The sequence below is a fragment of the Leuciscus leuciscus genome (genome assembly GCF_965113295.1).
Source record: "Leuciscus leuciscus genome assembly, chromosome: 4".
Classification (NCBI taxonomy): Eukaryota; Metazoa; Chordata; class Actinopteri; order Cypriniformes; family Leuciscidae; genus Leuciscus; species Leuciscus leuciscus.
In genome coordinates, this window is record NC_138728.1 from 29761172 (window position 1) to 29776937 (window position 15766).

Sequence of the window (15766 nt, forward strand, 5' to 3'; positions counted from 1 at the left end):
TATATATATATATATATACACACACACACAAACAACCGTTCAAAAGCTTGGGGTCAGTTTTTTAGCTTTTTAAAAGAAGTATCTTCTGCTCACCAAGGCAGCATTTATTTGATAAAAAAACAGTAATATTTTGAAATATTATGACAATTTAAAATGACTGTTTTCTATTTTAATATATTGTAAACTGTAATTTTCAGCATCATAACTCCAGTCTTCAGTGTCACATGATCCTTCAGAAATCCCTCTAATAAGATGTTTTGATGATCAAGAAACATTCATTATTATTATCAATGTTGAAAACAGTCGTGTACAAATTTTCAAAATTATATAAAAAAAAATAAAAAAAAAAGTTAAAAAGAACAGCATTTATTTAAAATAGAATATTTTCTAACATTATAAATGTCTTTACTGTAACTTTTGATCAGTTTAACTCATCCTTGATAAAAGTATTGATTTATTATATTTCTTTCCCCCAAAAATAAAATTAAAATTCTTACTTAACCCAAACTTTTGAACGGTACTGTTTAATGTTATAAAAGCTTTAGATTTCAGATAAATGCTGTTCTTTTGAACTTTCCATTCATCAAAGAATTAAAAAAATATATTTTCAACATTGATAGAAGTATCTTCTGCTACGCTGGAAAATGTTTACATAGCACATTGTTTTCAGTTACCTTCATTAGCCTACACTGTCACACTTGTGAATTATGGTAACCTAAATTTCATTTTACCTTCATTACAGAGCAAACCTGTAGGGACAGGTGGAAGTCACTGCGGGACACGTTTGTGAGGTTAAGGAAGCGAGACAAGGAGGAGAAGCGGAGTGGGGCCGGAGTGGTAAACCGGAAGCCATGGAAATTTATGGCTATAATGTCATTCCTGGCCCCTACTATGGATGCGAGGCTGGGCCTGTCAAATACGCCACGGCTTGTCTGCACCCCCGCACCTGCCACACTGCCCCCTCCAGCTGCCACACCGCCACCTCCTCCTGCCACACCGCCACCTCCTCCTGCCACACCGCCACCTCCTCCTGCCACACCGCCACCTCCTCCTGCCACACCGCCACCTCCTCCTGCCACACCGCCCCCTCCAGCTGCCACACCGCCCCCTCCAGGTGCCACACCGCCCCCTCCAGCTGCCACACCGCCACCTCCTCCTGCCACACCGCCACCTCCTCCTGCCACACTGCCACCTCCAGCTGCCACACCGCCACCTCCTCCTGCCACACCTCCACCTCTACCTCCACCTGCTGTCGACGTCTTGCAAACAGCAGCGGCGCCATCACCATCCTACCAGGCGCCACTGAGGAAGCGCCACAAGAAGGCGCTTTCTGATTTTGAGCGCGAGCTCCTGGACACACTTGCTGAGGTGTCTCAGGAGCCCCTAGCACCTCAGCCACGTCTTTTGTCCATTAACAACGAGGATGAGTTGTTTTTTATGGGCATACTCCCTCAGTTCAGCCGACTGACGGAGTCGGCAAAGGCCGATATAAAATTTAAAATTCATACATTCATTTATGAGGCTGGCAAGAGGCAGGAGAGAGAGGGTGGAAATGTTACCAGCAATTGATTTGTGTTTTTTTGACTTTTGTTTTTGTTCACTGTTTGAGAGGACTGTTTAGATTATTGTTTGGCCTTGTGTTCAATGCTTTGTTTATTTTGTTGTTGTTCAATCAATAAATTAATTAATTAATTTGCGTGTTTATAATTTATCTTTATCTTGATGAAGAATCAATAAGAGAGTGTTTAACCACAGTGTAACCTTTTAAGCATAATGCAATAATAATAATCAATAATAATTATAATATAATTATAATGCAATAATTATAATAATAATCAGCACATTTAGAGAGTGCTCTATATTTTTATTGACACAAACATTTAGAGAGTGCTTCATGGAGTAAAATAAAATGAGGATGAAAATTAGAGTTGAAATGCTTTTGCAACTTTGGAATTTTGCCTCTAATGAGCTAGTGAGGTGGCTCTTAAAAGAGCCGTTTTTGGTTTTAAAAAAAACCTTTTTTGCGGTGGGTTGCACCGATGTCATCAAGGACGGACCTGCCAGGGGACTGCTCCTTCCTCAAAGAAGTAAGAGGTAAACTGCTCCCGCAGTCTCAGGGCCTCCCGTGTGGCATTGCGTGCCCCCAATCTTCGGATTTCCCTCAGACAGTCGCCACCAGGATCACCAGCATCACCAGCACAGGAGGTCCGCTGCCCTTGTTGCAGTGTTCTCACACGCAGGTAGTTGTGGAGAATACACGTTGCTCTGACACACAGCTCTGCAGTTGTGGGGCTAACTCCCATCATCCGCCGGTACATCCTCCACTGAGAAGCTAGTATGCCAAAGCTGTTCTCCACTACTAACCTGGCACGGCTGAGACGGTAGTTAAATACTCTCTGTGGTCCAGGAGCATGAAGACCAGGGTAGGGGCGCATCAGGTCTCGGCGCAGGGGGAAAGCCTCATCACCAACAAACACGAAGGGCATCGTTCCTCGGTGCTCCGATCCCTGGATGACCGCATCTGCTGGGAGGTCCAAGGTACCGTCGCGAAGGCGCTCACCAAAGGCCGAGTTATGCAAGGATCCTCCATCGCTCGTCCTGCCGTACCCACCAACATCAACTACCCTGAAAAGGTAGTTGGAGTCAACTACCGCCAACAACACAATCGAGAAGGTACCTTTGTAGTTAAAAAATAACTAACCAGAGTTGCTGGGGGCCTGGATGACGATGTGTTTCCCATCGATAGCTCCAAGGCAATTGGGGAAGTTCCAACGGGAACTGAAGCCTTGTGCAATGGCCTTCCACTCCTGCATGTCCGGCATGGGCATGTATTCCTCCACCAGGACATCCCAAATGGCACCTGCCACCTCCTTCACGATCCTTGCTACAGTGCAGTGACCCACCCTGTAGCCGAAAGCAATGCTACAAAATGAGTCACCTGTAGCAAGATATCTATGAAAAGGGAGAGAGAAAAAGTAGGACAAACATATGTTATCAGAGGCTTATGCCAAGTGCATATAACTTGCGTGTATATAAGTTAAATAGATGGTTTGCTTTGAACAAGCTATCATTAAATGAACGTACAACAAAATGTATGTTGTTTGGATGTAGTAGGAGTAACATTTAAGTATCTATTAAGTATCAGAGTCTATTTCTATTTTTTACAAAACAAGAGATTTTGTGAATAAGAGCGGCCTTCACTTATATACACAATACACATTTCTCTTTGTTTGCCCTACATGACATATTGTGTGGAAATGTGGGGGAACACATATAAAACATATTTAGATCCGATAATGAAGTTGTAAAAAAGAGTTATTAGAATAATAAATAAAGTTGGATACAGGGATAGGATCAAGTTTGTTGAAGTTTATGGATATTATATATTATAAAACACTAGAAATGATCAAATTAATCTATGTGCGTTTACATTACATAGGTCTACAAAACACATTAAATTAAAAGAAAATTAAGACAATTTTCACCCACAGAGGGGCCAAATGTAGCTAGCTATCTCAACAGGAGTAAACAAATCTACGGCAACATATTTCAATGTGCAACTTACCGAAGGCAGATGGCAAGGCGCTGGGCAGGGGAAATAGCCAGTCGGAAAACCGTATCTCTCTTGGCGATCTGCGGCCCCACTTTCGCCAAAAGCTCGTCAAATAGCTCTCTCGACAGCCTGAAATACTGCTGAAACCGGTCATCATCCAGTCGCAGCTCCTGGACGAGACGGTGATATTCCCCACTCTGCTGCCGGCCAAGCAGGATGGGATGGACCCAGAACTGCCGTCTCCCCCTCTTCCAACGCAGGTACAACACCGCAATGCTGACCACCCGGTTCCTGATAGCGAGTCTTCGTCGTCGATCCATTGCAAAATGATAAATAAATGATAAAAAAGTATTTTTCCCTCCAAAACTTCACAAATGACGTCCGTACAATGTCCAGCCCACAAATTCCGCCCCCAAGCAGCGAAAACGTCACAGGCGTCGCGTCGGAACAAAAATTGATCCGACGCTGGTGGACAAGCGGCTTTAGACTGCAAATATCTGTTTTTAAAAATACAGCTTCAAGTTTTCAAGATGAAGAAATTCGGAACATCAAAATCATTATTCTAAAATTCAAAACGCAGAAATTCAGATCCTACAGAAAGTAGATCAGAGGTCATCACAGGGAAGAGTAGAGGGTCTCAGAAAAGTAGAACAGAGCGTTTTGTCCAATATCAGAGCTGCAGTAGTGTTTTCTGGCACAGGTTTGGTGATTCAAGAGGTCGTTATTTTGTTCTACCTGATCATGTATTACCCGGAGGTAAGTGATTCTTAAACATTTATGATTTATATGTTAGGTTAGCGCTCTCAGCATGTGAAACATTTGTTTAAGCAGTCTCTGGTGTTTGTTTTAAAGTATATTTGTTGTGAAAGTGATTAGCATGCCATCGTGTATAAACAGAACGCATTGATTACGATCAGTGATATTGTCTACACCGGACACGCTTTGCGCTCCAACAGCTTATTTCTACTTTTTAGAAACATTACAGGGGTCATAAGAATTCAAATGTTCCTTCCCTGACATTTAATTATCATTCTAGTAATCTTACAAATGCAGGGTTGCCAACTCTCATGCACTTGGAAGCTTTCAGGCTCTGTCTCAAGCTCTCAAACTATGGGGGTAAATTGATGCCAAAACCATTGAAAATGGACAGACTAAAAGTCACAAATAGATATTACAACTTGTAAACACAAAACACAATCTACAAATAGATTAAAAATCTGCAAACAAAGTCCTCATGATCCGCAAATGTAAAACAAGATCTACAAATAGATATAAAGTCCTCAAACAAACTCTTTGTGATCCACAAATATAAAGCATGATCTACAAAAAGATTAAAAATCCACAAATAAACACATCCTGATTCACAAATAGAAATCAGTGACTTGTACTTGAAAACCAGAATTTGAATGAATGTAAAGTGACTTGCTTGCAGGTGAAGATCATGTTCTGTTTGTAGATTTTGACTTACAAATGAGAACAATAGAAGCAGTTAAACTAACAGTAGGACAACAATATGCAAGTACTATGACCCTTCTCAGTTTAATCTAACGCAGTACATGTTAAATTTGGGGATATGGGATTTAAAAAAAAAAACACTGCCAGGCCAGGTGGCAAGCGTCCCTGAGACGGGCCACCAGGGATGGTTCTCATCTGGAAATTGTGACCGCACCACTCCCTCCCCCGGAGGAGGGCCGAGAAGAGAATCGTTGTTTCGTTTCTGTTCTGCCGCTGGCTCCCCAGAGTCACCCACATTTTCAAAAAAAGAGCAAATTCTTCTGTTCCTGGGTCCCAAGAGGGCCAGACTGGCGTTGTGCGACCCTGCAAAGCTTTGCCACCTCTTGTTTCAGTAGCCAGGTGCGATTCGAGGACCCGATTACGCCTTCTCACACACCCCCTGCCGACCTGTGGAGACAGGTAAGTGTTGCACAGCACACTCAGACCCTACTTCGGGCCTTCCAAGTTGGGTCCCTGTCTTTCACCTCGCTGCCCAACCCCGGGTACGTCTGTGGTGCCCCTGGTCCCCCTGGCTTGAGCGAACGTGCCCCTGTCATGTGCACAGAAATCGCAGTCCTACTGGCGAAGTACGCAATAGAGCTGGTCCCTCCAGCCGATATGAAGACCGTCTTCTATAGCCCATCCTTCATTGTACGCAAGGCGGTGGGTTCAGGCGCGCTGGAAGCTGTTTCATGCGAGGGGGGCTGAGGGCTGGGTTGGAAAATATGTGACGTCATTATGTTGCGGCTGTACTGTATATGTGTAGTAGCCATTAAAGAAAAAAAAATTTTGTTGCATATTTATGTTTAAATATTATAGGCTAATGTTATTTTTTAAATTTTATAAATCGTCCCCTTGGAATTATAAGGTTCTATCTGACATTTTTGTCAAAATTTTGTTATTCACATATTCTTATTCTGTGACCACTTCTTTACATTATGTGATGTTGTTTTTTAAGTTGTGTACATTTTGGAACTTTTTATTTAGAAAATAAAAAGGTTCTTTCTACACAGTCGAATGGAATGCAAAAAATGTAATCAGAACGCAAACTGCTCAGAACGCAGATAGAACCTTATAATTCCAAGGGGACGAAATGTTGATTATGAAAGTGAGCATGCAGCATGAGAAAGATAATGATACATCATGAGATGCGCAATATGTCTGGAGACATGTAAGACATGTGAGACATGTTTTGTAGAAAGACTATTTTTAAAAGATTTTCGTTTTGTATAAATTGTATCTTAATTTTGATCAATGTTTTATCTGTAATTAATAAATAAGAAGCACATATATAGCAGACAATGTCATAATGTGCCGACACAATCACTTGCATTGCACGTGAACTGGAGGGCGCCGAAACTCAGCCTATATTTCTCAAATCTGTGAGGCACAAGCTATCTATTATAGAAGGCTTGAAATGTCTACTTTTAAGTGAAACTATTCAAAACGAAAAGAAATAGGCTACTCTCTGATTATGTAATCCATATGAAATGTGCATTTCTCTCTGGCGTTCATGGCGAGTCCGCATCGTCAACTTCATCTTTGCAGTGACACAGAAAAACACCAGTTTATTAATAAACAAATGTCTCCTTGCTATTTTTGACACATTCATACTTTCGCCGGTTCTTTGTGGCAAGCTTTATGCGTGCGGTCGTGCGCTTGAGTGTGGCTATATTATGTACACGCTCATTATTCTGTATATAACCTATTTAAGTAAATTAGTATAAAGGGGTGATTTGTCCATTAATGGCTTAAGTGAACAACTACTAGTCGACTAGAAAAAAATACTTTAGTCGGAGGCAGCCCTTATTTCACATATTTTCAAACCAGCAGGCCATTCTGGGTTGAGCGAGCGACCCTGAGCGGAATAGAGACAGAGCGTATTAGGCCACGCCCACACCCAGGGGGAAAACAATCCAACCGTCTCCATTGACTTTGCATTGCGAGAGGCTGCCTCCTTGTCATTTCTTGCTTCTAACAAAAGAGAGACAAATGCCTAAAAGCTGCTGTGTGACAAGGTGTACAGCAAACAAGCTAAAAAAAACAGAAATACGTTTTTATTAGCTCTCGACCTCAAAAAACGAGTGTCATCACATAAAAGTGGATATAAAAGTGGATACAGGCAGTTGAGACAGAGCGTCACGTGTCTCATTACTCTGAGAACTAACGTACGCCCGCCGGAGGAGACTGTAATCGGCAACACAGGATAGTTTATCTTACAGAAATATAATATATAAAACTGACATTTGGATATTTGACTCACCAGTGACCAAATGTTTAACTTACTGCACACATAGTGTATTTTAGTGCATACTGAGTGTCAGGATCCCACAATTTACCCATTCGTTCCAGCCTGTATCCACTTTTATGTCCTCAAACGCTCGTTTTTTGGGGTCGACAGCTTATGAAAACTTATTTCTGGGTTTCTTAGCTTGTTTGCTGTACACCTTGTCACATAGCAGCTTTTAGGCATTATTCTGTATTTTGTTAGAAGCAAGAAATGACAAAGAGGCAGCCTCTCGCAATGTAAAGTCAATGGAGACCGTTGGACTGTTTCACCCCCCTTCCCGCGCTACTGGGTGGGTTACAACCAATCTTGGACCTGCGAACCTTGAATCAGGGCCTGCACAAGCTCCCGTTCAAGATGCTAACGCAGAAAAGCATTTTCGAGTGCATCTGTCCCCGAGATTGGTTTGCAACGATCGACCTGAAGGACGCATACTTTCATGTCTCGATCCTCCCACGTCACAGGCCTTTCCAGCACTTCCTACGCAAGTATGCATTTCCCACAGTGAGCCTTCTCGCACAGACACTGTGCAAAGTCAGGGAAGACAAGGAGCAGTTCTTGCTAGTTGCCCCATATTGGTCCAACCGGATCTGGTTGTCAGAACTCATGCTCCTCTCGACAGCCACTCCATGGCCCATTTTTTTGAGGAAGGACCTCCTTTCTCAGGGACGGGGCACCGTATGGCACCCACGTCCAGACCTCTGGACACTCTGCCTGGTACCTGGACGGGATGCGGAGGACTTAGGTGATCTACCACAAGCAGTCGTAGACACCATCACTTCTGCGAGAGCGCCCTCTACGAGACATGCTTGCGCTCGGAAGTGGAACCTGTTCATTGAGTGGTGTCCTTCTGACCAAGAAGACCCCCGAAGATGTTCGGTCAGTTCTGTTCTTTCCTTTCTGCAAGATGGGTTGGAGCGAAGGCTGTCTCCCTCTACCCTCAAAGAGTATATTGCCTCGATTCCCGCACATCATGATGTAGTAAATAGAAAATCCTTGGGAAAGCACTAGTGTTGTTTTTGGCGGCCTGTTTTAATTTTAGTTTTAGTCTAGTCTTTGTGTCAAGCTGTCGTTTTAGTTTTTATTAGTTTTAGTCACGTTCATACTCTTTTTAGTCTAGTCAAGTTTTAGTCGACGAAAACTGATGACATTTTTGTCTAGTTTTAGTCGACGAAAACTGATGACATTTTAGTCTAGTTTTAGTCGACGAAAACTGATGACATTTTAGTCTAGTTTTAGTCAATGAAAATTGTATTTTAGTCTCTTTTTAGTAATGCAATTCTATTTAACCCAGTCAATATAGAATTTCAAACAAGGTTATCTTATTATATTTAGTATTTACTGTGACGGTGGCAGTTTTTTTTTTACCACCGCGGTAATGGACCAACTACCGGCGGTGGTTGGGGGGTTATTTAAAAAAAATTAAAAATAAAAACTCGTTTTATATTTCCACACAAAGACGCGTGATATAGCCTACCACTCTGCGCTTTGAGAGGGATGTGGGACACGAGCAGGAGAGAGACCATGCATCGATCTCTTTATGATATCTTCGTGTTTTCTACTTTATGTAAATTGGTCTGAAGAGCGAATTTTATCCTCCACAAGGGCGAAATATTTAGGCTATGTTTGAGATTGCGCTGCCAGAGAAAGTGAAACTAAAAATCACCCGCGCATGTGAAGCGCGCTTTATAACTAAACTTGACGCGCCTTATCATGTCTAATAACAAGCACAAACTGTCTTAAAGAATTTGACATGCAAGTACAAATGTATAGGCTATCTGTCCAACAGCGTTTTTCTACTTTACCACAGTAAAGAATACGAATATAATAGGCCTAATTAAAAGCGAACCAATGAAGAAACGTTTATAATCCTTTTAGAAAATGGGTGAGACGTGAGTGAAGATTTGGGAAAAGAAACAAGAGATTCCATGCAGGGATGAGTCACGAATTTTGGATATTCGATTAGTTTATTTAATTATAGAATATCGAATAGGTTGTGCGATTATTCTCTAAAATAAAATCTCCATGTTCTGGTGCTGATGCGGTGACGCGTTAACCGGAGGATGACGCTGCCAATAACATACAGCTGTCACAAAGAACCGGCAAAAGTGATGATTATGAATGTGTCAAATATACCAATGAGACATTTTAATAGAATAACTAATGGAGTAATATTGTTAAATTCGCTGATAATCGGGTGACCAGATCGCAAACCAGAATTTAAAGCCGACAAAGCTATTGGGTTCACGCACAACTCTCTCATTCGTCGTGACGTTATAACATTTCGTCTCGTCTCGTTTTGGTCAACGAAAATGAAGAGACATTTTAGCATAGTTTTTATTTTGTAAACCACATTTAGTCTCGTTCTTATTCGTCAACGATATTGCATTATACATGTATTTTAGTCATCGTCACATGACCAGCATTTACGTCTCGTCTTCGTCAGGTGATAACGGTTCGTTGACGACAATATTTCGTCATAATTTTCGTTGACGAAAGCAACACTAGAAAGCACGACAAGATCGTCAGGTTCCTGAGGGGTGCGAGGAGACTAAGGGCGCTTTCACACTAGCACTTTTGGTGCGCACCTGGGTTCGAATGACGTCAGAGTTCGGTTCGTTTGGATGATGTGAACGCTGTTTTCCGAACTCGGGTGCGCACCCGTGAATTTTCGGCAGGCTTCGGCTCATCCCCGTATTTTTGTCTGCAGCAGCAATCTGCAGCAGCGTCAGTGTCAAAAGCAGAGGACAATGTGTGTGCATTTATTGATAGTTTGTTATTATATCTGCATCTGTCTGTATAGTTGTTTGTCATAAATGCAGTTAACATAATATGATGCAGGAGCAATTCAAGATGGTTTCCCATTCACTGTCAAATCTGGGTTTATTTATTTTATGAAGTTTCTTTAATTTAAATAGAATTAAACTTTGTGATTTTTTCCTACTCTTGCTATATAGTTCAGTGCAACAAAATTGCAAAAATTTGTTATAATATTCTATTATTTATTTATTAATTAATATTTATAATTTAGCAAAACACACGAAAAATGGGTGTGTTTAAAACATTACAGTAAGACCATTACAGTAATATAAAGTTTGTCTATATAGCTGGTTATTTATGATTAGCAATGAATTCAATATCCAGGGATTGACTTGATAGGCAGTGTAGCCTACTGTATTTTTCATGCCTACCCTAGTATACAAACAATATATTAAATTATATTATTTATAATAATTTCGATCTTAATACACTATCAAATCACATGTATATAGCCTACTGTACATATAAGGAAAATATATTTTGTTGAATGCAGTTTGCCTTTTTAGCACAATTTGTTACTTTTCTTGGGTTAAATTCAGTATTTTCTTGCATTCATTAATATTCACTTGTGTGTGTGTTATACAAGTATCATTAAAATATAATAGGAAACAAGTTATAAACTTTTTTAAATGTATCATTTGAAAAATCTAGTGTTTAGTCATGTCTAAATATTTATTCAAATGCAAAACCTACAAAAAAAGTAAGCAGTTAAGACCTGCAATACTCTTTTGAGCAACTAGACTAGTAGATACATATATTTAATAAAGAGCCATACAGGCACCTAGTGGGTAAACCATGGCATTACAAATGGAAATTATTATATAGCCACAAAATGACTCTAATTTGCCTCTTTGCATTGGAATTTAAAACCCTTTTCTCCATAACTCTGTAATATAAATAATAAAAAATAGTAGAAAAAAGTAAATTTGTCATTGATGGACCATCATTATTGCACAAACAGTATTTAGTACCAAAAGATCTCATCAAATATTAAATAAATATTATTGAACTAAAATTTATAAAACATTCAAAAAGAGGTACCTGCATTATATGACTGACAGACAAGAACGGTTTGACCTAAAAATATCAAAATTGAAACTACTGCGGAAAAAAAGACACCTACATCTTGGATGCCCTTGAGGTAAGCTAAAACATACCAAAAATGTATTTCAAAGTGAACTATCCCTTTAAATGCATTCTTGAGGGGAGACACCCCAGGTAAAAAACAAAACAAAAAGAAAACTCATAGATATCAGCATGCACTACAGGCCTGACCAATAGGGGAATTATCACCCTACGTCACACGGCGTCACGCAGGTTCTACTGCGCATGTCGGGACCAAAAGTGGTAAAAAAAAATACGCGGAGAACATTCCGAAAATTTAATATAAACTCAAATATATATTAAAAATGTTTTAAATCGAGCTATTAGTATTATTCTTAACCGTATCCATGTAATGATCAGCTGTTAAACGGGTCTTTCTGCAACCACGATGCGCATGCATCCCGGATGTTTACAAACCTATTATTGGTCTATTTCATTTGTCACCATTGTGACTCTGATTATTGTTCTTGTCACCATTGTGACTTATAAGGGGAGACACGGCAGGCAAAAACATCGGGGTTTTTTTGTCAACGATAAAAAAAATAATTTCGCCCCACATTTAAGTATAAAATTTTGTATAAATCAGAATCTGAATGATATGTGAGCAAACTCCTCTGTAAAAACCTTAAGAATATAGATAAGAATACAACTGGAAAGTTTGGAGTATGTAAGTGCTGCTGAAGCGGAGATTTCTGGCTCAGAGTATGAGGAAAAAACCCATTGTGAGAAAACGGCCTTTAAAGATTTGTATTGTAAAAATTCATACTTTTTTTAGTGGAAACAACTATTTACAGATACCCTGGTAATCCAGAGTTCTCGCGAGAGCACAAGTTGAATTTGCTCAGCGAGTTACTCTGGTGTCGAGTAATGATGCTTATTAAATATGCCCCTCGATCTGAGCTGCACCAATCACATCGGGTTATCTGATATAGGCGGGCCAGAGGCGAGCTAAACAGATGACGACAGCGCTGTGACATCGAAGTCATTAGTAAACATTGCAAGATGGCTATGGATGAATACCAGTAGTTTGAAACGGCTTTGGCCACTACAATGAACGAGTTAGACTTGGCTTTTTATCTAAAACAGGAACAGAAGACGCTGCTCGAATCGTTCCTTTGCAAGAAGGACGTTTTTGCTGTTTTGCCGACCGAATACGGCAAGAGTATAATCTACCAGTTAGCTCCGCTGGTAGCTAAGCGTATGGGGTTTATTGTTGTGATTGGTCGTAGTGTTATCCAACTGCGTGCAGTGAGATTTTCAAATGCATGCTTGGTGCCGCCCCTCGAGCTGGGCGATTTTCATTAGTCGACGCCAGACCATTAATCTTTTAGATTTAGGTCTGGATTTCCAGGCTAATTTACAGACACAATATCTTATCAAATCACTAGCAACAACAATACAAACCACCTAAAAGACATCAAAACTTATAACACAGCATTTATGGCCTTCAACTGAACAGAACCCGTTAAAACCAGTCAAAAACACACACAAACGGTCCCATGTCAGAGCACGTCACGTGATGCATCTGAACGAATCACGTTGTCAGAAATTGACATCAGCCAAAGAGATTTCGCTTTTAGAATTAAATGCTCCATTGTACTTTCACGACTGGTTGCTGATAAAAAAGAAAATGACCATATTTTGATCCGACAACATTGTACAGGAGAGAGAGAGCTTTCCAACGGTATATGTGATGACAGGGTGCCGGCAGCGATCACGGAGCAGTATGTTGATTTAGAACGGCAACTTTTGTTGAATTTAGGAGAAATCTACAGACGCAAATAGACAAAGTGTAATAAAATAAAGACCTAAATGTGTTTTTTGGATTTTTTTTTTTACCACAAGTCTGAAAGAAGACAAATAGGCCAAAATCTCAAAATTGACCAGTGAAAAAAACCCGATGTTTTTGCCTGCCGTGTCTCCCCTTATAAGTCACAATGGTGACAAGAACAATAATCAGAGTCACAATGGTGACAAATGAAATTGGTCAGGCCTGTAGTCCATGCCTGGTGGCAGTAGCGGTTTTTGGCACGGGCGAACCGAGCAATTGCCCGGGGCGGCATTTTTTTATGACACGCGGCACGAGCAGTAAAAAAATAAAAATAATCCTCTGCGCTGCGAAGCGGTTTTCTATTATCTATCATTTCACTGTGTGGGGAATTAGCAAATTGGCGCCCCCTGCAGCTGCAGGCGCCCCTGCTTGCAGAGAAGGTGCCGTGCACAGAAGCTGTGTGAGAAGGGGAAAGGGGAAAGGGGCGCGGGGGACAGTTCACCTCTGGGTCTCTCCCAAATGGAACGGACATGGGGGGGGAACGGGGGATCCACTGTATAGAGCAATACTCTAATGGAATTAGTGGTCTAAAGTCAGTCACACCTCGACTTTCTTCCAAATAACGCACATTTCATAATTAATATTATAAATACAGGCCTATAGTTCCTGCACATTTTTGTTTTTCTGAATTGTGTGAAATGGCTAATAAAAATAGGTAATACAAAACGATTATGTGGTCACCAAGGTGAATTGGTTTAGTCTTGACTTCTGGTTGAGTGACAGTGTTGGGGGGATGGGAAATCTGTTGATTGTCAGTGCCAAATAAACAGAGATGGGCAGGAAAAGGTCAAAGCCATCAGGTGCCCAATTTAGAAAAAGAAAAGAAGAGGAGGAGAAATGAGCAAAAGATAAAGGTATGCAACTATGTTTTCAGTATAATTACGGTATCCATGTCATGAATGAAGGCCTAATGTTAATTGGTGGGTATAACTCTTACGTTTGTTAGCCTTTTGCTTGCTATGCTTATTCAACAATAATTTGGTTTTAACTCAACAAACACGAGATCTAATTTCACCATAATAGTGTGCTTTGCAACAAAACTGTTACAAGTTCAGTTATTATTTATATCCATCAGTTGGGTTAACGTTAGACCCTGTAATTAGCCAACGGAATTTTCCGTGATCATATCAAATCGTCAACAATGAAATCCAGCTAGATGAGTAATCCACGTACAAAGAACGGACCCAATGAGCTACCATCTATGTCCTCAGCTACACATATGTCTCCACAAATATCTCTACAAATATCTGATATTGAGGATGAAGACCTCTTTGCCTCGACTTCTACCCAGCATGAGCCTTCAGGTGGGTTTTTGCATATGTCTGTATGTGTGTGTGTGTGTTTGTGTGGAGGGGGTATGCCTAGGCTACAAGACCACTGCAATTTAATGTAATTTTAATATTTCTGATAATTTCTGCGTAGGCCTATGTGTTATGTTCCACTGCTATGTGCTCTGAGTAATGTGCCAATATGCTGTCTGATAGAAATGCCTGGAGCTGAACCCCCACTGAGCCCCACTGCTGAGGATGAGCCTCTGTCAAACGACCCTGCTAACTGGCCCTCACAACTGACTGACAGGATTCGGACTGAGCTGGTTCGCAGAGGACCAAGTAAGGTGCCACCTGGCTTTGTTTTCCGTAGGAATGAGTGTGATGGGAGAAGTTGCCACCACCAATATTTTAAGAAGACATTAGTAAGTGGTGAAAAGATGGCAATTACCTCACATCACATTAAAACAATCCAGAACACCTCAATTGCATGAAAGCATGGAAGGAACTTTCAGTGAGGTTAAAAAGTGGGAAAACTATTGATAAGCTGGAGATGGCACTTCTGCAGGCTGAGAGGGTGAGATGGAGAGAAGTGCTGATACGTCTCACTGCTATCGTGCAGTCACTGGCAGTTCAACATTTGGCTCTTAAGGGGACACACAGAAACACCGTTCACACCATCAAATTGGAATTTTCTCAAAGAGGTCGAACTTATGGCCAGGTTTGATCCCATTATGAAAGATCACTTTAACTGTGTCAAAAGAGGAACAGCAAGTCACAACAGCTACCTAGGCCATCATGTGCAGAATAAGCTGATCAGCAAAATCATATCTGCTATAGTGGATGACATCAAGCAGGCAAAGTTTTTTCAGTAATTCTGGACTGCACCCCAGATATAAGCCACACAGAACAGTTTTCAGTAGTCATTAGAGTGGTGTCACTGATGGAGAAGCCCCATATTAGGGAACATTTTATGGGATTTTTGGTGGCAGAGGAGTCCACAGGCCATCACTTGGCATCCATGATCCTGACAATTCCTTTTGAAGACTGCAGAGGACAGTCATATGACAACGGAGCAAACATGAAAGGCAAAAATAAGGGAGTTCAAGCCAGGCTCTTAGAAAATAATTCCAGAGGTCTGTTTGTGCCATGTGTGGCGCATACATTGAATTTAGTTGTGTGTGATGCTGCTAAGGGATCTGTTGATGCTATAAGTTACTTTGGTGCCCTGCAAAAGCTATACACGTTATTTTCAGCCTCCACCCAAAGATGGGCCATACTGAAGAACCATGTGAGCATCACCTTAAAGATGTGGGCAGAAACAAGATGGGAGAGCAAGGTCAAGGGCGTTGAGCCCATGAGGTACCAGGGAGCTGCCGTGAGAGAGGCTTTAATTGAGGTGAGAGACC